At 34.0% G+C, this 22,773-nt stretch overlaps 1 protein-coding gene across 3 annotated transcripts in view; it reads right to left on the bottom strand.

The window, feature by feature from the left end:
* Positions 1-22,773, bottom strand: part of Egfr (epidermal growth factor receptor) — a 282,040-nt gene that overhangs the window by 52,792 nt on the left and 206,475 nt on the right. The gene's annotated exons all lie outside the window — the stretch shown is intronic.

Raw genomic sequence — 22,773 nt, 5'->3', positions numbered from 1 at the left:
GTCTTTGCACACAATCTTCGTTCTCTTCCACGTTCATACATCTCATACATACACTCCGATTATTCCAACTGCTGACCTGACCACATTCAAGTATTTGAAACAATTGATAACGCCAAGTTTTCCTCAATCTTCCTCTGCTTCTGTGTGTAAGAGGCGAAGATGGTTCGCAAAGACGGATTGCCGGACTCAGCCTACCCCTGCGGAGAAGCGGCGTGGTGGTAAGTTAGTCAGTTGGTTAGTATTTGTCTTGTACTAACCAATTGACTGGTTAGTATAAGACAAATACTTAGTACTTATAGACTAACTGTTTTATAGGAGTAGAGGAATACAAAAATAAAATAAAAACCTTAAAAAATCTTTTGGATCATTTCATTTTCCCCATGATCTTTTCATATCGAAGCGTCCTTGAGGTATTTTGTTCGTGATCACTATCAAGAAGAAAGGAGAGATGTAAGTTGACTAGAGAAGGGTGTCAGAGAACGGATTGGAACTATTACTAGGATGGTAGGTAACGTTCGAGATGCTTCTCGAATGTTATAAAAAGGGTACGTTCTTTAACGAGATAATTGATACATTCCAAGTTCTAGGAGTTGGAGATGAAGATGACTTATGACCAGGAATGTAGAGTGTAGGAACACTTAAGCGACGGCGAGAAGATCGAAGCGACAGATCGCGGTCCAAAAGAACTTATTTCCTGGCGAGTGCAATAATAATTCGAAAATGGAGAAACATTATTTTTGTTCGACCAAGGTGCATAGGGCACCGCATCAAACCCATACGGTGTTTACTGTATCGTTAATTATAAGAACGTGTGGTGATCAGTCCTGTGGTCCAAATTATTGGATATATTTTAAGTGTCAATTTAATTGTTCGCTAATGCTGAATTGGCTGTAGGTATATGAAAGATGACCATATAAAGATTATTATCGATATCTCAACATAGATGAAGAAGTCTATCGAGATAAGGATTTGGAAGTCTGGTGATTAATACCTCTCCAAGCACAAGAGCTCAGTCTTTTTTTTGGAGAGACTTAGCGCAACTAAAATTATGAGATTGTATGGAGTAGAAATATGTAGAAATTGTATTAATTTGCATATAAAATATAATTATATTAAATAAAAAAAAATTAAAAATGCACAAAGTATTGTGGATAAATTCGTGTATATATAGAGTTCAGGGTTAGCGGGATCAAAGTGATACATCGCTGCTTGCACTACAAATTGCTAATATGTACGGTATTAGTAAATGAAGATAGCTTAGCCACTTGTACTATACATTGCTAATGTGCATAGGTAAGGAACTCATAACAGGTCACTCGTACTACACACTGCTAATATATGTACAGGTAAGGAAGAGATGCTAGATAACTTGTACTACACACTGCTAATGTGTATAGGTAAGGAAGTAATACTAAGCTACTTTTACTATACATTGATAGGTAAGGAAGTGACGCTAGATCACTTGTACTAGGGTAAAGAAGTGATGCTAGGCCACTTTTACTTCCCACTAATGGGTAAGCATGTGATACTAAATCACTTGCACTACACGCTAGTAAAGTGCATAGGTAAGGAAGTGATGCTAAGCCACTTGTACTATACACTAATGGATAAAGAAGTGATGCTAGGCCACTTTTACTTCCCACTATTGGGTAAGGATGTGACGCTAGACCACTTGTACTACACGCCGCTAATGTGTCCAGGTAAGATAGCTACACGGGTAGGCGAGTGTTTAATGGACTGGCCGGTGTAGCGAGTAAACAGCGATCAATTAGCGGTCCGCGAGCAGTGAACCGCCGCGCCAGCAGAATATATTCATCCCGGGCCCAAACTATTAGGGTATTATCACTCGGAAGGAATATCTAATTTAACATACTCAACCTATAATGGATTGTGTAAGACTAGTTTTGTATTTATAACAGCCGATATAATCAATATTTTCATTCATCATTTTCTTTTGCAAAATTCACCTTCGTAAAAACATTGTTTCTGTAAGTTGGTAACGAATGACGTCACAGAAACGAATCCACACTACTACTATTACGGCTCTTTTAAGGAGATACATAAAGGGATACGCCCCATAACACACCCGATGACGTAAACTTTGGTGACGTATAGCGGAGTCCGTTTTTCGTTTTATTAAAATATCTAAAGTTTAAACCTTAATATCTACCTTACATCTCTACAAATTTTAGTAAGAAAGTTACCGATAGTCTTGTGATTTTCATACTAATTTATTAGCCAATAATAACACACGATGAGAATGATCCATTCTCGAGAGTATTCCACGTACAGAGTTCTCTAGCCGGGAGGACGCGACACCTTATCCCCGCACTATCACGAGCCGACGCCAAACCGGTTCGGCCCAATAATTTGGAACAGCTCCGCGGTATGCGCGAGTATGGAACCCGGGACCGCGGGTCGACACGAACGCGGCTGGCTGAAGGCCCCCTCCATCGGCGGAGATTTCAATCGGGAATTCTCGATCAATCTTGTAGAACACGTTACAGCGGGTTAAACATTATCATCGAGCGGAGTTCGGCCTCCCGTTGTGGATTTCAATAGTTAACTAGCTAACCGCCACGCCGCTTCCCCGCAGGAGTAGGCAGAGAGAATATAACGCCACACCGCTCTGTCTTTGCAAACATTCTTCGCCTCTTCCACTTCTTGCATCTCCTCATACATACGCGCCGATTTAGACTCCTAACCCTGTCTAATTTCTTAATATCCGTCGGATTTGAATTTAAATTATACCTTTTTTATATTGATATTTGAAAAAAAACTAACCATCATCCGATTCCCCCATGGGTTAGGCAGAGAAAATAAAATATGCTAATTCTAGTAATATCCATAACAAACGATTTCAATAGCTTCTATCACAGTATTCTAACTACATCGTACTCTTTTTTTTAAAAAGAGAAATATTTGTGTTTTTATTATTTTCACAAATATTTAAACTTCAAACTATTTCTGTGAGCCTAAGCGGCTCATTATTAGAAATATGTATCAAATTGTGGTAGAGTGGGCTCGAACCGAGAAACTCTAACTTAAGAGTCCGCGACACTAACCACGGGACCACAACCCGGAAGAGACAAGCGACCCGCTACGTCGCTTGTCTCTTCCGATTCCCGTATTGCACTCCCAATATGCTAATTCTCTAAGCATCCACAACAAAAGATTCTTGACATAAGGAAATCGTTTCAAACGCATCCACAATCTGTCATTCCAAAGGCAACTTATCATTTCGTCTGACGGCTGTCATTTTTCACTGAACAAAATGATTTTTTAAACTGATATTTGTCACTAATCGAATAAATGAATCAAATACAATAAAATAATACTTGAATGCGCTCGGGTCAGCAGTTGAAATTGTCAGCGGGTGTGTATGAAAGGATAATAATAATAATAATAAATTTGGATAACTTATATAGCGCCATTTTCGTAAAATAATACATCAAGGGCGCTTCACTGTGAATGAATTGGGGAAAATATTATGGTGGAAATGATTTAGCAAACAAATGTGTTTTCAGTCTTTTTCTAAAGATCATCTGACTCTCACTATGCATGAATGTAGAAGAGCCGAAGATTGATTTCAAAGACAGATTGGTGTGGCGTTCTATTATCTCTGACTACCCCTGCGGGCAGCGGCATAAAGGTCGTAACCTTGCTGTTGCAATTATGAACGAAATGAAGGTTTGTATAATTCTTGTATCGAAGAATCGAAAAGAGACATTATTTTTGACATCTCAACAAAGATGAAGAAGAATATAGAAGTATGGGCATTTACAGGGCTTACGATCTGTGATGGCTGGTTAAGTGATCACTTTTCACACGTGTAACATGAATATAATAAATAACTCCTGATCGGAGGTAATCCAGATATGCGAACAAGTATTTGGACACATTCAAAATGTTAAATAAAAGAGACAATTTATGAATTAGATACATGTTAATCCAAGAAAAAAGCAAAAAAATATTTAAAAAAATATTTAAAATTAATTTACCACAAACATAAAAGAATAATAATAAGTGTAAGTTCCTCTCCAAACACAAGACCTCAGTCTCTTTAAAGGAGAGAACTGCGTTATTAATTTTAAGATTGTAAGCGTTATATATAAGTACCTACCTATATATTTAATATCGCGAGTTCTCTAAGAATTAATTCTCACAGTCATAAAAGTACGTATGTGAAACCGCTTTTTTTGAACTAATAGTATGCATAATACTAGTTTTTTCGTGAAAAGACGTATCGCAGTATGGTCGGTAAATTTCAAACGCTAATTTGTTTTATACGTGTGCGGTGACGGCACTAGCGAACATTCTGGTAGGCTATGTGCGAGATGTGCTAACCGCGGAGAGCTGCCTCCCAACGATACAAAGGATCGATTGATCGACTAACTTCAGTCCCCATAATAATAATAATGATTTTGAAGGATTTATTTTCGTAAAAAAACTACCTCAAGGACAGATATCGTAGTCGTACAGGAGAAAGTAACCAACTAACAAAACGTAAAATATTCAGGAGGGCCATTTAAGTCACTTTTGCTTGGCAAGAAAATAAATATCAATGCAGTTTGTAATTTTCAACAAGTTAATATATTATACTTTCAAGTTTAAAATCCTTTGGGATTTTTTCAGGGCATATCAAAAAGTCAATAATCACGTTTATGTAAAAAATGCACTTGGTCACTTTCTCCTGTATGACTACGATATGGATCATGATGTGAAAATGATAATGAAGGGTAAAAAAATATGTATTTAAGAAGTCAATCGGCCGAGACTGAAATGAGAGAATAGAGAGTCTGGATGAGAAGAAAACATAACGTTTATTTTTTTTAATATCCTAAGTATTTTTCAAATGGCGAAAAAAAATTCAAGTTTTACCTAAAAAGATCTGTTACACAGTGCAAAGTTAAATAAGTGGCTAGATATTTTTTTTAATACATTTTATTATATTTTTAAACTTTTAAAACGATTTCCTGAAATATCAAGTTTTTTTTATATATCACGTTGTTGAAAGGAGTGAGCGATATGCCAAAAGCAATACTCATCCAATTAAGAAAAAAAAATATTTTATTTAAATTAAATTCAAATTTATTTAATATGGTTACAATGTTTTTACAATTTTAATTTACGTTTGACGTTGTTGAAAGAAGTGTGCGATGTAAATAAATTATAATGGAGTTCTACAAACTTAACGCCAAATGTAAAAACACTAGTATTATTATTTTTACCAACAAGCGGTTTAAAGTTAAAACACTTATTCCTTGCCCGCAAAATTACAGGGTCCTTCGTCAAAACCCCGTAGCGTAAGGGAAAAGAACAAGATGTGCTCTAAGATAAAAAAAACAATCCATTAGAATGATGTTTGAAGAGGGTTCGGACTCGTGTGGAGGAGTACGTCCAATCCAGGTACGTTTGATCCCGCTGAGATGAAAATTAAAAGAATCTTACGATATATTGATGCGAAGCCATGGGTGATACCTCGACCCGAGACCCTTTTATGACGAGTATCAAAATTCTTGCCCGACTCTTCAATAGCTAATTCTAGGATTTTTTCCGAGAAATTCTCGACAGTGTTAAAAAGCGTTTAATTTATAAGTATGAAAACAATTAACGATCGTTGGGGGTCGGACACTTCAAATGATTCACTGACAAATTTACTATTATTTTCCTATCAAGGCTGAGATATCGAACGTTCAAATCCAGAACTCGATCGACCGAGCTAGGGGCCGGACGCATTTCCGTGCGGATTTTTTTTTAACAAAAAAAGGATGAAAGATGACTTAATGCAATCGAAATGCGATCTCTCAGACAAGTGAGCAGCAAAACGAAGTGTGACAAATGTTCGAGTGGTGAAATAAAGAATGTTTGCAAAGCTGAATAAGCATTATCGATAAAATAAAGTAAGGTGTGTTGAGATGGTTAGGATACCTGGAACGAATGAGTGATGAGAGAACGGTAAAAAAAAATTCTCAAGCGGGTATGTACGAGAAGATTCATGAATAGATGGCAGCGAATATTATTCTATTCTCTCTGCCTACCCCTACGGAGAGACGGCGTGATGAGTAGTAAGCTATGTATATATTAAATATCTCCGTTTGTGTTATTACAGTATCGAGTCACCGAAATGCAGGCGCCATATTATCGCAACTTATGTTATCTTTAAAATTTAATATAATTTACTGTGTGGATAAAACATTTGGACATGTGGAGCGAATGGGTAACGAGAAAATATTTCAGAAAATATATGCAACAAACAGAACGAGGACGGCCGAAAAAGACTTGGCATGATCAATCAGAACCTAAAATCTGGTGTTGTCAAAAGTCTTCGTAATTGGTCGAGATGTATGACTAGATGTATGGATGTGAAGGAGGCGAGGAGCGTATGTCATTACAGAAGAGTGTGGCGTTCCATCCTCCCTGCGGGGAAACATCGTGATGGTAGTAGTAGATAATACATATCGCTCACTCTTTTTAAGAGCGTCATAAATCAAAAAACTTGATTATTCAGGAGAACGTTTTTTAAATTTAAAAATATAATAAAATGTATTAAAAATAAATGTCAAGCCACTTATTGATCTTTTTACTGTGCAACATATCTTTTTAGGTAAAACCTGAAGGTTTTTTCACCATTTGAAAAATATGTAGTATATTTTAAAAAAATAATTAAACAATACATTTTCTTCAAACTACAAAAACAATACTTTCTGCCCTGTAGCGGGTAAATATTAAGTTTAAAATATGCCTCTTTTTCTGGGATATAGTACATCTCCTGGGCATTCCGAAAACATGCACAACGGAAAATTGACGATTTTTGATTTATGCCTGTTCTTGAAAGGAGTGAGCGATATGGTACAATGCGGATAAAAAGGTTAGAAGGTTTCTAACAATGCATTCAGTGAAACTCCGACCCAAAGTCTGAAATGTTATGCAAATATGGTAGCTACCAATTATTGTATTGACTGTTGCGTCTACCGGGCGCCGCCGCGGTCAAGAGATGTGGCCTGGCGATACACGATATTGCCACAAAGAATGCAAGATCATTTCAGTTACAATGTGTGGATGATATTGTTCAGATGAGTGGAAAGCACAACGATAAGCAGGTCAGAGGTTTCCCACAATAGATTCTGTTTTTCAATTGTCAAAATGACGCTTGATATTCTCAAATGGCGACTTAACATTCGTTTCATTGACGTCACACTTTCAGGGCACTGCGTCGCATTTCAAAACTTACAATCAAAGTCATTTAATATATCATAGGCTGGTTTAAGCGATCACTTTACACACGTGTAACATTCACCAACTCTACCTATTATTGACAACCACACTACTCAAATTCTTGAAAGTTCTATATATATGAACCAATTTAGAAACCTTGTTCTTGAATCACTAGAACTTCCCTAGAGACATCTATTGGTGAGATGTAAAGAAGCTTTTTACTAAGCAGAAACTCTTATATTAGTATATGAGGTCCGAATGCTGGATTATAATCACACACATGAGAAACGCCAGAAAATACCATTTTGTGAACAAGTATTTGGACACATTCAAAATGTTGTATTTAATTTCTTATTGATCCACATGTGATGAAATATTGGTAGCAAAATACATAAGGAATGATTTATGAAGATGTAGAAAGGAGAGTGAACGCTAGGAGCATGGTGAACGAAGCACTGAAATGAGTTATAACAAATAAAAATCTGAAAGCTGAACTGGCAGTAAACAACGAAGTCCTGGCACCAATCGTAATGTATAAATTTTTAATTAATGTTTTACTTAGTAAATACCAATATTTCTTAATATCTACTATTGTTTTAAGAAATAGTATATTTTTAATAAACAGTGGTATTTATTAAGTAAAACATTAATTGAGAATGGATAGATTATACCACAAAGTGACTTCCGAATCAATTAATGTAATACATAAAACTGAAGCATGGGGTTCGCAAAGGAAGGTTTGCAAAAATATATTAAATGCTATAATTCGTAGATAACCTATAATTAATTCAAGACTAGCAAAATTAAAACCTATCAGCGCAAGCTTAACTGGCAGTGCATAACGGAGTCCTGATTCCAACTGTAATTAGCGTAGAAGTGAATCATGAAGTTGGTAATAGAAGGATGAAAGTAGAATACGATCATTCGTAGATATTCGAATGATTCGTTAATGATCGACGATTAATTCATCACCTGTCTAGTCTTGATTTGGTAATTGATTGCAAATGCTTGTAAAGAAGAAGAAGAAGAGGATGACGAATAGGAACAGCGCAAGAATGCAGTCTGGTCTGATAATAATAATAAAATCATAATTTACAGTTTGGAGCATTCAACAACAATTTAAATTAATAAATATTCACCATTTTACCACCAACAGAAAAATAGTAAAAATCCCATGTTTAATGGTGCAATAAAGAGTTTTATACCATCGTTAAACTAATGGCATCTCGAGATTCCAAGAAAATAAATAAATAACTTTATCTGACAGATGGCCAGCAGCGAGATCTCGGCTTATTAATTATTGTAAAATTAATACAAGTATATTTTTTACTTGGTAAAAGAAAGATCATAGGTAAAGGCATCATTTTAAAACACCGTATGCAGCGGAATGCATCGAAACAAAGTCACAATAGATTTTAAGAAATAGTGGTATTTCCTAAGTAATTTTTTAATTAAAAATACATCTCATATTTTAGTTATCACAAAACATTAATATCAGTATTACCAATTGAAGCTCCAATCAATGACAGTGTAAGTATTGAATAAACGGAATATTTTGAATGCAAATTTTGTATTGTGTTTCTTTTTTGGAAAGTCTCTCTCTCTCTCGCATTTCTTTTATATTTTCCATTTTGTACTCGTATACGTCGGAGGTTGCTGCAGTGTTATCTTGACATAAATTAATCCCTGTGGATATAATATCCAAGCATGAAACAACTCATGTGATAGTATGCGAGTAATATAAAGTACGTGGATGCAAGTCATCCATTCAGTGGACCTTTATTGCAACCAGATATGGGCGCATTATTTTCTACGTTGCATTTTTTCGCAGATTCGTGATCAATAAACCCTTTGAGGTTTTTTTTTTATGGCGCAGTCGAGTAAAAAGGTTCCTTACAAATTTTATCTTTATATACCTACTCGTATATGCTGCAGTTAAATACTGCGGGACATTTAATTTTATGCATGCTTACATACTACTTTTACTTCCATCACGTCGATTCACTGCAGTGGTATGCAGAGAGGATAGAACACCACACTTGTCTGTCCTAATAATACACTCCTAGCTTCCTTCACATCCATAGATCAAGTTATACTGTAAGCTTACAAAGACTGACACGACCAAATTTAAAGTTGTGATTGATCTGTTCAAGTAGAGTCTTTTATGGCCGTCCTCGTTCTATTCTCCCGTATAGCTCTATACCTTCTTAGTCATTATTTCATTATCAAAACCACCTTAAAGAACTTTTCTTGTTATTTAAATTATCCTTAGTTCAGTCTAACATTCCTTTCATTTCATATTCCTTAACATGTTAATTTTTATTTCTTCCTCATATCGATTTAATTTTTTTCATTTTCTTTGTTTGGTTATTATTCAGCTAGTAAATTAAAAATATTACAAAACAGTTACATTGACAATGTTAAAAGTCAGTTAAAAAATTCCAAATTAATGTTTTGAATTCTGTTGAACATTAAGAGATAAAAATAGAGAAGAGAAGGTGGGTGAGTGTGTGAGTGTATGTGTGTGTGTTTGAGGGTAAGAGATTTTCCACACATTTGCCTGAGGGAACGCATTTCAACGGCGTCCACTCTGCTTTCATACTTTATAACATATATCGAGTGCCTGGTGTTAAGCTAGCTCACAAATTAGAGTCCCATGAATGATGGATCGAAAATTTATTAAAAAAATTATAAGAACAGTGTTTGTTTCCTGACTGACGGTCAAAACACAGCCTCGGCTGGTCCTACGGTCAACAGTTACAACCAGGAGAATTGGAAGTAAAACTAGCACATTCATGGATACCACTAGGTCAGGCATTGAGATAGACGAAGAAGTTTTGAAATTACGAATATTTTTGCTGAACAGTTTTCTGTTCTTGCTGAAATCGACCAACATACGTGCGAGTAACATGATATTGCAGGTAGGTATATAAAAGAAGTATCTGCATCTCTGCATACATACACCGTGTGTGCACTTAGCTGCACAAACACGCACACGCACACACACACGCACACAACATGTCAACCGCCTTCTTGTGCAACTTGAACTCGAGGTAATGTCTTTCAACAGTTCCAAGAAGATGTCATGTGAAAAGTCATTCCCAACATTAACAAAGTGTTTGCGAAAGTTTATTGTCATCTACTGGCTGTACTCGGCCAAGCGTTGCTTTGACTCAATTTGATTAGTTAAAAAATTATTATACGTTGTATTTCATAATAAAGCAATGGAAAAATCCATAAACCGTGAGAACATTGGAAATGGTAAGCATTGTCAAGAAGCACGCTGACCATCGCTATCAATATAAACATAACGCTTTACTAAAGTATAGCGTGTGTTGCTGTCACTTTCAATAGCAAAAGTCAAAATACTTGTTCGTAAATCATTGCGAAGTTATTTTTACTATTTGACATCTCAACATACGATAACTCATTTTTACATTTACAGGCAAAAGTGGATAGGTCATAAGGTCATAAGGTCATATATATATATGTATATATATATATATATATATATATATATATATATATATATATATATATATATATATATATATATATTATATATATATATATATATATATATATATATATACATATATATATATATATATATATATATATATATATATATATATATATATATATATATATATATATATATATATATATATATATATATATATATATATATATATATATATATATATATATATATATATATATATATATATATATATATATATATATATATATACATGTGTATACATATACATATATTGTACGACAGAATCAAAATCGAAAATATAAGAAAGGAATGTACGGGAATGTAACGAATTTACGGTGGTATGGACATGTGGAGCGAATGGATAACAAGAGATGACTAAGAAAATATATGTGGCGAATGTGAGCGGAAAAACAGAACGAGGATGACCGAAAAATACTTGGCACGATCAGATCAATCAGAATCTAAAATCTTGTGGTGTTATAAGTCTGCGTAATCGGAGGGCATGTGTGACTAGATGTATGGATACGAAGGAGGCGAGGAGTGTTTGTCAGGACAGAAGGGTGTGTCGTATACAGACACAGAATCTAAGATCTGGTGGTGTCAAAAGTCTACGTAATCGGGGGGCATGTATAGTCATAGGTGTAGGGATGTGAGGGAAGCTAGAAGTGTACGTAAGGAGAGACGAGTGCGCCGTTCCATCCTCTCTGCCAACCCCAGCAGCGAAACGGCGTGGTGGTAGTAAAATAGCACAATATCAACGGATTTCTGACCGTGTAGGAGCAAGATAGTACTAGGCCGGGTTTACATTGAGTCGTTACTGGCGCTAAAAAATACTTACACTATTCGCACCAGAAATATATAAATCAGAACTGACGCGACAGCGTTGTTCTGGCGTGAAAATCAATATAGCAGGTGTTTTTATGTAAGGTGATGCAATGCGACGTCTTTTTAAGTAGTGGTTAGAACTTTGTGGGTAGGTTGTTAGTTAGCGTTGTTTTTTTTCCTGCCATCGATTGTAAGGATTGTGATAGGTTTGTGTCAAGAAAACAAACTCAACTTGTAAAAGGGATCCGTTATAGAATGTCGATGAATAATGGTTGTGTGGGAAATGCGATGATTGAACAAACTCGTATTCTGTAAATGCCTTGACACTGTTCCGTATATGTCTGCTGTGCTGGTCAGGGTTGAGGAGGCGTCTGTGTACCGGCCAACGTCCGGTTGGTATCGGATCTAGCTGACTAATTGAACTAACTAACTACTAACCCCTTTATTTTTAAAAAAGTTAAGCACTTGAATATACCACTTAATTCAAGTGTTTATTTTTTTTTCAATAATCAACATGGCATTCCACAAAGTTATTGCCGAATCAATTAATAATATATTAACCCCTTTCACTGTCTACACTGGGGCACTTCTAGAAAGTTGGTAGTTTTAGAAAATTATATTTATTTAGATTGGGAGTTTATTTTTAGTGACAGGGACTTTGAAAGTTGTTGAACGTATATTCAGAGTAAAATTGATATTTATGGATTTATGTATTCAAGACGTTCGTTTGATAATGCCATAATTAAGCGAAACAATTGTCACAAATTAATTTTTTATGTGTTTTTGTTAGTAAAATACAACTTTGCAGACTCAAAAAATCTGTGTTTGATTTAAATTAACAAATTAAAATGGAGTTCTACAAATTAAACTCCAAATGAATAAATAAATTTAGGATGCTATTTTGTCTCACGTTTTTATAAATAATTTTCGCAACTTGGCTCATACAAAAACGCATTGCAAGGAAAAGTCTGTCAGGAAGCCTAGATGCTTCTGTATCAATACACGATAGCAGTACCGAGTCAGCACTGACTTATCTCGCGTATGAAGCCAGTTACTGGCTCATTGTAAATCCTTCCTCATACACATGAGCTATATAGGGGTTACCTGCATTTGGGGACAGGCGAGAAGAATGGGTTTTGAAATAAAACAAAAGCGCCCTTTAAAAAGTGATTTTCTTTTGTTAATGTTTTATTGTTTCGCAACGTATTAGGGCTCAGCGCGTCGAGTGCACTGGACTCGTCATACGTGGCTCACACGCGCACTACAATATAAGCCCTCCAAAACATACATGCAGGCAGAGCACGACGTGTGGCATTTCGCATATTTAATAAATAAAATATGTGCGAGGGTCTGGAAACAGTTGATTGAATGCGTTGCTCTCTTTGCACTCGATAACAATTTTATTATTTCAAGAAGAAAATGGTTACGTAAAATTTGATTGAAGAAAATCTTTAATCTAATCTAATTTATTAATAATTTTATTTATCAATTTAATAAACCTATCCGGAAGTGAGTTTCTGTGGACAAAATTGTATATTGTTTTTTTTTTTGGAATTTTGATCATAGTCAATGCTATAAGGAACATATTCGTGACGCGTTTTGTCTTATTAAGACATTATTAAACACTAGAGTGTTTGATACATTTGATATGTACTATACATTTAAATAAAAGTAGAATTCAATCCAATAACCGTTATTAATTTTGGATATATTACCTAACAATTCAAAATGTTATTCTACTAACTGTCTACAGTTACAATAAAAAAAATAGTTATAAAGGTGGCCGTTCATATTCTAATTCAGTCAAATTTTTGTGATTTTGAAATATAGCTACGGCTCATGCAATACAAATTAACCATTCCCTATATGCGAGTGGGTTATGTGGATTAAATTACTATAATTTAATAAAATTCTTGAGGGAAAAACTCTACAATCTTTTGGATATGTCCAAATATTTGTTCATAAATCTGGATTATGGTAACTATTATTATTACTGACGGTTGTAAGCCCTGTAAATGCCCAGACTTCTATATTCTTCATCATCTATTCATTATGGGATGTCAAAAATAATGTAGAAAACGTCTACGAGAAATTACTCGTTATCTCGCTAAAGGCATGAGCAGAATTTAGTAATTTGAACGAACAAACCCTTGTTTTGTTCGTTCAAATTCATTTTGAATATTATTATGATTTTGTGATTATTTGATTTAATTTATCTATATTTATATTTTAATCTATATTTACAATGAGATTTTGAATATTATGACAGGAAAACAGGTACATACTCGTATTACATGAAATAAAAAACATTAAACAAACATGAAACAAGAAGTTTGAACCTTCTAGGAGCAAATAACGCAGAATAAAGTAAGATAATAAACGTAAAGAGGTAAGATATGCCGGTAGATTGGAGCTGTAACGCTGACATAAGTATGGATATAAAATACACATGTATTTGACACGAGATTTGATGCTCTCTGAATGTCCCCGGAGATGAATTCTTGAGATATGAGAACGGGTTCTTGTCAACCCGTGTGTGCTTTAGTGTAGCGGGTTTACCTGCTCCACGAATTATATTATTATTTAAGTCAGACTTTAAAATATTATTAAATCTTGACACAGACGAAGAAGAGTAAGAAAGTCTGGGCATTTGAGGGGCTTACGACCGTCATAGGCTGGTCGATCACTTTACACACGTGTAACATTCACCAATTCTACCCACGATTGACAACCACACTACTCAAATTCTCGGAACTTATAAATATGATGCAATTTTGTAACATTGTAACATTTTTAATCATTAGTGACATCTATTGGTGACACAGAAAAGCTTTTTTTATGGAGCAGAAACTCTTTTATTAGTATGTGAGGTCCGTATCCTGGACACACATGAGAAACGCTAGAAAATACCATTTTCATTTTATATTATTTAAGCTTATAATTTGACCAGAAAATTTATTTACAACATAATTATATATTTGGACACACTCAAAATCTTGTTAGGTCTTAAATACTATTTCAAAATAATATTTAAAATCGTTTTTTTACGCCCATAACAAAAAAAAACAAAACGTATGCGATCATCTTTTTTTAGATCTAAGTACTTATTTCTATGATATTTAAATTCTATGAAAATTAAAAAAAAATACTGACAGACATAGTCTGAAAAATCTTGAACACTTAGAAATATGCGTGACTCTTGCGCGTTGGAATTGAAACTTTTTAGGTTCTAGAAACTGTCTCATTGCTATCTTTTCTTTGGTTGACCATTTTATTAGTTGACTATTTTATTGTTTTTCAACCAAAAATCTTGCCCGAATGAAATGGTTGAGCTTTGTCCGAATTGAAGTTGATATTGAAATCAGCACTCATAACCATTGGCATTTTGTCCAGTTCTTTCACTAACAATGATGCACCTTCAACAATGGAAATTGTGAACTAATAAATATTAAGACGTGTCAGCTAATGCAATTATAACATTTTGAGTGTGTCCAAATACTTGTTCACAAAATCTGGATTGTGAACAAGTATTTGGACACACTCAAAATGTTGTAAATAAATTATCTGGTCAAATTATAAAAATATAATAAAAATGAAAATGTTATTTTCTGGCGTTTCTCGTGTGTGTGATTATAATCCAGGATTCGGACCTCACATACTAATATAAGAGTTTCTGCTTAGTAAAAAGCTTCTTTACATCTCACCGATAGATGTCTCTAGTGTAGTTCTAGTGATTCAAGAACAAGGTTTCTAAATTGGTTCATATATATATATATAGAGCTTCCAAGAATTTAAGTAGTGTGGTTGTCAATAATGGGTAGAATTGGTGAATGTTACACGTGTGTAAAGTGATCACTTAAACCAGCCTATGACGGTCGTCAGCCCCATAAATGCCCAGACTTCCATATTCTTCTTCATCTTTGATGAGATGTCAAAAAATAATATACAGTATAATATGCAATCGTCTACTCATTCCCAATACTACGCATTAACTATCTTAGACAAGATTTTCCTATTTTTTTTTTCTTTTAACTTCAGGTTGAACTAGGAAAAAGGGAAGCGTTCCCGTATGATCCAAGGCAATTTGCTCTAAAAAGGTTTATATTTAAAAATCATATAAACTTTTCATAAATTAATTCGACAGTCACTTTAAGATAATATCTATCTATTTTAAATAAAATTTTACTTTATATCTCAATTTCTAAAAAATTGCCAGCGTTTGAAAATCATGAGGAATGCATCGAAACACCTGTCACAATAGATTTTAAGATAAAGTGATATTTATCGAATAATATTTAATTTATAAATTAAACATAAAAACTTTCTGGTTTTATTAACCTCAATATCCTTTTTTCACTGCCCGAAAGATTCTCTAACCCTTGTCTGCACCCAATGGTGCATAGAGCACTGCATCATATCAACGCAGTGTTATCTTGATCGTTTACATATGAAAAAAAGGTGATCAGCACTGAATACGTATAAGAGTGGAAAAAATCGCTTATATTTATTTAACCCCGCCCCACTGGGAATCGAAACCGGGACTTCCAGTACGGTAGCCGAGCGTGCTGTCCATTACACTTCGGAGGTGGCAAGAAAGATGATTTGAGATAAATAATATTTTTTTACAACAGGTAATAAATACGTGATTTATTTGTAAGAGTATACTTTTTTCGAATTGTTTTCATTTTTTATTTCGTGTATTTCAAGTGAGGTCGTTATGTTCAAGGCGTTATGTCTACACATGTAGTCTACCTGCATAGCGTTAAACATTTCTTTATTACCTTTTTATTGCTGCCTGAACCCGACTATCTCCCTTAACAGGTTTCAACGCTTAAGAACTATTTTCTCTAACCAAAGATTACGACGTAAAACATTGTTTCGATAAAAGTTTGCGGTTTGGCGAACTAAGATAAAACATCGAACAATACAAAGTAATCGCGGATTTTGCACATCGTCACCCTGCAAAGAAAATTGAGCAACTGGAAAATAAATTAAACGAAACGATGTACTTTACGTACGTTACATTACGTATGGCATTGTTGGATGGGGGGAGCTTACGATAGCGCATTGAACCTTATCCAAACAGTTCAGGGAACAATCATTAAAGTAATTTTAAGAAGAAAAAAACCTATCCAACAAAATTATTGTTTTCAACATTTAAGGTCCCAAAAGTAAAAACTATTTTCCAAGAAACTGTAATTCTCAAACTATTTAAGGGTGAAAATTACCTAAATCTAAATAGAAGATCATCTTTGAGATACAAACATGAATTTACACATTATTTTTTGGCATCTCATCAAAGATGAAGATGAATAAAGAAGTCTGGGCATTTACGGGGCTGACGACCGTCATAGGCTGGTTTAAGTGATCACTTTACACAGTGTAACATTCACCAATTCTACCAATTGCTGAAAACCACAATACTCAAATTCTTGGAAGTTTTAATATATATATATATATATGAACCAATTTTAATATATATATATATATGAACCAATTTTTAAACATTGTTATTGAATCACTAGAACTTCACTAGAGACATCTATCTAAAATTAATAATCGTAAGTCTTATTACTTTTATTTAATTTTTTAAAATACACAATTTTTATTCAAACTTGTACAGTCTGACCGAGAAGTTTTCGTTCTTACTCGGCCATTGATGCCACCAAGACGACAGAACGTAATACTCGGATAATAATATTCCAAAGACAATTGAACTTTATATTATAACAACGAGAATATAATTTTTAATGACATTGCTTTAATGGACGCTTTACAAATAGTAAAATAATTTTAAATTATAATTAGTTTAAACCTTAAGGCTAATCAATATAAAAATACATATTTTTAAATAAAATAAAATTTTTCATCCACGAGTTAAGAAAAACATTTCTTATCAGAATGTAGCGAAAATTAATTTTAGATTCAAAGATATAACTAAATAGCATTTTAAGTTTCACATGGTGAGTTTTACTTAAAAACCTCTTTAAAAAATCTATTATGACACGTGTTTCGATGCATTCCGCGTCATTTTTAAACTCTGAATGTGAAACTTAGTCTAATTTTTTATTCTTTACATCGATACATATACGTCAAGATATAAAATTGTATATTGTACTCAAACTACTTTTAAATTTATTTTTAGAGATTAAACCTTCAATTCACAACATTTTGAGTGTGTTTAAATACTTTTTCACAGATCTGGATTATCTACAATTATAGGAGTTATTTTTACCAGCCTATGACGGTCCAGACTTCCATGTTCTTCTTCATCTTTGACGAGATGTCAAAAGAATAATATGAGGCCTTCATTTATTTTTTGACACTCATCAAAGATGAAGAAGAATATGGAAGTCTGGGCATTTACGGGGCTGACGACCGTCATAGGCTGGTTTAAGTGATCACTTTACACACGTATAACATTCACCAATTCTACCCATTATTGACAACCACACTACTCAAATTCTTGGAAGTTCTATATATATGAACCAATTTAGAAACCTTGTTCTTGAATCACTAGAACTTCACTAGAGACATCTATCGGTGAGATGTAAAGAAGCTTTTTACTAAGCTGAAACTCTTATATTAGTATGTGAGGTCCAAATCCTGGATTTCAATCACACACTTGAGAAACGCCAGAAAATACCATTTTCATTTTTATTATTTAAGCTTATAATTTATATATGAGGCCTTCAATTCATATTTGTATTTGGTGAGTAGGTTTGCCTACAAACATAAGGTCCCAGATTCAATTCCCATGGTGGGGAGCGTATAAAATAAATACAAGTAATTTTTCCACTATAATATTGTACATATTTAGTTCATTTTACTCTGTAATGGTTCCTGAAGCGCAGATCTGATGGACCCTTCCTTCATGTAACTATCGATCGAATAGATGCCTTATGCACGACTGTATGTGTGGATAAGTGTGAAAATAAAAACATTTCAATTATTAACTGTTGTAATTATTTAGTTTATTGAGGAATACGCAATTGAGTTATGGCGCTGTTTACGCACCTGTTTTTTGGAACCGGTTCTATGTAAGTTATGGGACCCGATATGGATCACCCGTAAAGATTTACCATCTATTCGCATCAATACGCTATTGCTGTCCAACTTGGCCAAAATACTAACTGGATTAATGAAAAGATACGACGATATCGAAATTTTTGTTTAGGACGCCCATAGGGTAACCATGGTGTTTAGAAATGTTGACATTACTTGGCTAAAAACAGTTATTTACCAGAAAAAAATTATTAATTCATTTGGTAGTCACTTAATTATTAATTAAAGTTTTACTTGGCATGTAACAATATTCCTTAAAATGTATTGTGATACGTGTTTAGATGCATTCCGCATACTTTTCAAACACCGTATAACAACAGTGGTATTTATCAAGTAAATCATTTATTAATAATGGACTTAAAACATAATTATTATAGATATCTGACTGAGGAATGCGATTCATTCAAATACAGGTATTATTAACGTGAACGTAACGTTGTCCGCCTCCGTGGTGTAATGGTCAGCGTGTTTAGCTACCGTGCTGGAGGTCCCGGGTTCGATTCCCAGGGGGGGAGGTGAAAATAAATATTAGTGATTTAACACTGTAATATTTATTTAAGATTACCCTGGACTGGTTCCTGAAGCGCAAGAGTGATCACCTTGCCTTCATGTAAGTAATGATCAAGATAACACTGCGTCAATTTGATGCAGTGCCCTATGCACCATTAGGTGCGGATAAGGGTTATAAAATAATAAAAAAAAATTATTAACGTTGACGAATCTAAAGTCATCGTTTTTAAAATAGATGAATGTAGATCTGGATGTCAAATTGGGAAATTTTGGATCATGTAATTAAATGATTTTGTATGTTTGAAAAGTATGTTTTCTAGGGATGGGAAGATTGATGAAGATATAGAAAGGAGAGTGAATGTTTCACCAAAATCAGTTATGGCAAATAAAATTCTATCTGCGAAAGTTAAACTGGTACTTAGTCCTGGTTCTAAACCTGATGTATGAAAGTGAAGTATGGAGTTGGCAAAGAAAGGATGAAAATATGCGAAATGCGATCTCTCAGTTCGTGAAAACCATGTATGATAGATGTTCGAATGGTGATATGAGGAAATCTCCTTATTATATTCTCAATATTATTAATATATAAAGAATTTACTTTGTGGTTAGTCATTTTTACTTTTTTTTTCATACTGTGATTGTCCTGCCGAAGAGACGTCTCCAAATCGGTAGACGTAAAAATCTCGGTGAGTGGTTATATACTAATATTATTAACATTTTTGTAAAAAATAAATAAGTAACTCTCCTTATTATTCGTCGTTCACTTTGTTTCAAACCACTTTAATAAACACTAATTCGTGACTACCGGTTTCGGAATAATCATGCCATAATCAGGTAAATCAATTGAAGTTATTACAGTCTGATATTTATACAAAAATAATCTTTTTAAAGAGACCGAGAAAAACTTGTATTTTATTAAAGTAGTCAGGTGAAGAATCGAAAAAACGGAAATAAAATAATTTTTATTTTTGTAAGTTGAGAAGTAAATTTAGAAATTGAATGATCGTGCAACGTCGTGGTACCGAGGCTACTCGTGTGTTTCGTAATACTATGCCTTCTCTGTTAGATGTATGAGGAGAAAAAAAGTCTAGAACTCAAGTGTCACTCGTCCCACGAATCTGTGAGCGCAAGTAGGCCGCGAGATGGCGTGGGTCGCCTTCAGATTTGAATATCTAAAATTTACGGGTGTTTGCGCGTGGCGCAGCCTGCGTACCCGCTGAGCCAACTTCTCCGAAATTTCGAGAAAAAAACTGATATCCTTCATTAAGTACCATTTTATTAACTAAAACTGTGGATTACTAATCAACTTCGGACTACAGATTTGCTTCGTTATTCCGAGAAGCGTTCGTGGTTTAAGTGACTACCTTTTGCAAATCACTGGGTGAAGTTCAGGTAAACTAATGATTAATCTTTGGGAAAACCATTATTCCATGCGTTCTTGATACTTTTTACGCGTATTTTAGTGGTAAAACTTAAATAAATATACAACATTTTGAGTGTGTCCAAATACTTGTTCACAAAATAAATAAATATACGTGATGTAATTTTTTGTCGGTTTGTGGTCCCGTGGTTAGTGTCGCGGTCTCGGTTCGAATCCACTTTGCTACAATTTTATACCTATTTCTAATAATGAGCCCCGTAGGATATCAGAAATTGTATGAAATTCAAGTGTTTTTGTAAATAATATTAAATAAACACATATATTTCTCTAGTTCTATTAAAAAATAACATATATTACAACTGCAGAATAAATCGTTAAGAGCCAATGATGTGAATCTTTACGCAAATGGTGCTATGTAAATAAGCCATATAAACTAATCATGATACCGCTTTTCCGCAAGGGTAGACAGAGAGAATAGAACGCCACACCAATCTGTCTTTGCAAACAATCTTCGCGTCTTTCCTTTTTTAGGATTCTCCTCGTACATACCCGCTGATTATTCCGACTCCAGACCTGACCACGCTTAAGTATTTGAAATACTCGATCATGCCAAGTTTTCCTCGGTGTAACCCTGCTCCTATCTCCAGCCACATTCGACTCGTAATTTTTTTAAATAATCTCATCACACCTATCTTAGTTTGATGGATAATGCTTAATTTCAGCCTTGCGTTATTTCCTTATATAGCCAGGCGAACGTCTATCGTACATTGTTTTGCCTCACATTCGTCTGAGAGATCGCATTTCAACTTGATTCACTGGATTTTGCATAACGTATACTTATTATTAATGGTTTTAAATATAACAGGTGTCATACTCGTATCATATTTGTAAATCTGCATAATAAACCGTGCTTTTAAACATGTAATACGCAAAAAACTCTAGAGTAGAAATAGTGTACCGTTAGAACCTGTTCGGCCTTTAATGATACGGAAAAAATAGTATCGGTCTCTTGACAAAATGCCTAGAACAGTGGTCCCCAACCTTTTTGCCACTGCGGACCGGTCAAGGTTTGGTAATTTTACCCACTATGGGAAGGGGTGAGGGGGACACGTTAAATGATTTTTTTTTGTTTTATTTAATAACAAAATATTTGCCCAATAAATAATAATAAAAATTACAATTGTATATTTTGATATAATTGGTACATAACTTATAGTGATATTTCTTTCTTTTAAATTTAAATGAGAAATATTCTTGTTTTTATTATTTACAAAAATACATAAATTTCATACTTTTTCTGTGAACCTAAGCGGCACATTATTAGAAATAGGTATCAAATGATGGTATAGTGGGTTCGAACCCAGAAACTTTGACTCCAAGAGTCCGCGACACTAACCACGGAACTACAACCCGACACAATAATAGCAGAGAAAACACAAGGTTTGTAGGAAAAATGAAGAAAAAATTAATATAAAACAGAAGCTTCAGATACTTTTTCAATATTTTTTTGGATTCATGGGTTTTCTATATTTTTAAGGTTTACCGGAAGGTTAAAAGTTTGTTGTTCAAAGATACAGAAAATAATTTTGAGAATGCTTAGGTTTTATTATCGGATAAGTTTAATTGGGTATTTATGAATTAATTTTTAAGTCAAACACAGATTTTTTGAGTCTACTAAGTTGTATTTTATTAAAAACACATAAAAATTAATACTGTGACAATTGTTTCGCCTAGTTATGGCGTTTTCAAATGTCTAGGCAAAACAATTGCCACAATATTAATTTGTGTGTGTTTTCAATAAATACAACTTAGTAGACACACAAAATCTGTATTTGATTTAAAAATTAATTCATAAATTGAAATGGAGTTCTCAAAATTAAATGCCAAATCAATTAATAAATTAATTGGGTGCATTCGATTTTTTCATTTCAAGTAATTATGATTTTTTAACAGGCCCTTGCGTGTCCCAGTACCATTTGGCCTACGGCCCGGAGGTTGGGAGCCACTGGCCTGAAGGTAGGCAATGTTACTCATATATGGTAATGCGTGAGTAGGTGTTTGACGAAACTTGTTTGAAAAAATCATTCAAAATAAGTGTATGGTTTTGAGAAACATATGAAAATGGTATTCTATGCGTTGAGCAGCTTTTCGTAGGATTTATAAAGATAATCTATGGTCACGTTATAGGACTTTTATAAAACACGATCGCCGATGATTATGTAATTATAACTTAATTTATATATAATTAATAATAATAATAAAAACCCTT

The sequence above is a fragment of the Brachycentrus maculatus genome, unplaced genomic scaffold (genome assembly GCF_059751285.1).
Source record: "Brachycentrus maculatus isolate JH-2025_06_01 unplaced genomic scaffold, ASM5975128v1 h1tg000018l, whole genome shotgun sequence".
NCBI classification, from domain to species: domain Eukaryota; kingdom Metazoa; phylum Arthropoda; class Insecta; order Trichoptera; family Brachycentridae; genus Brachycentrus; species Brachycentrus maculatus.
Note: the sequence above shows the minus strand (reverse complement) of the source record. Positions and strands in the feature narration are given on the sequence as shown.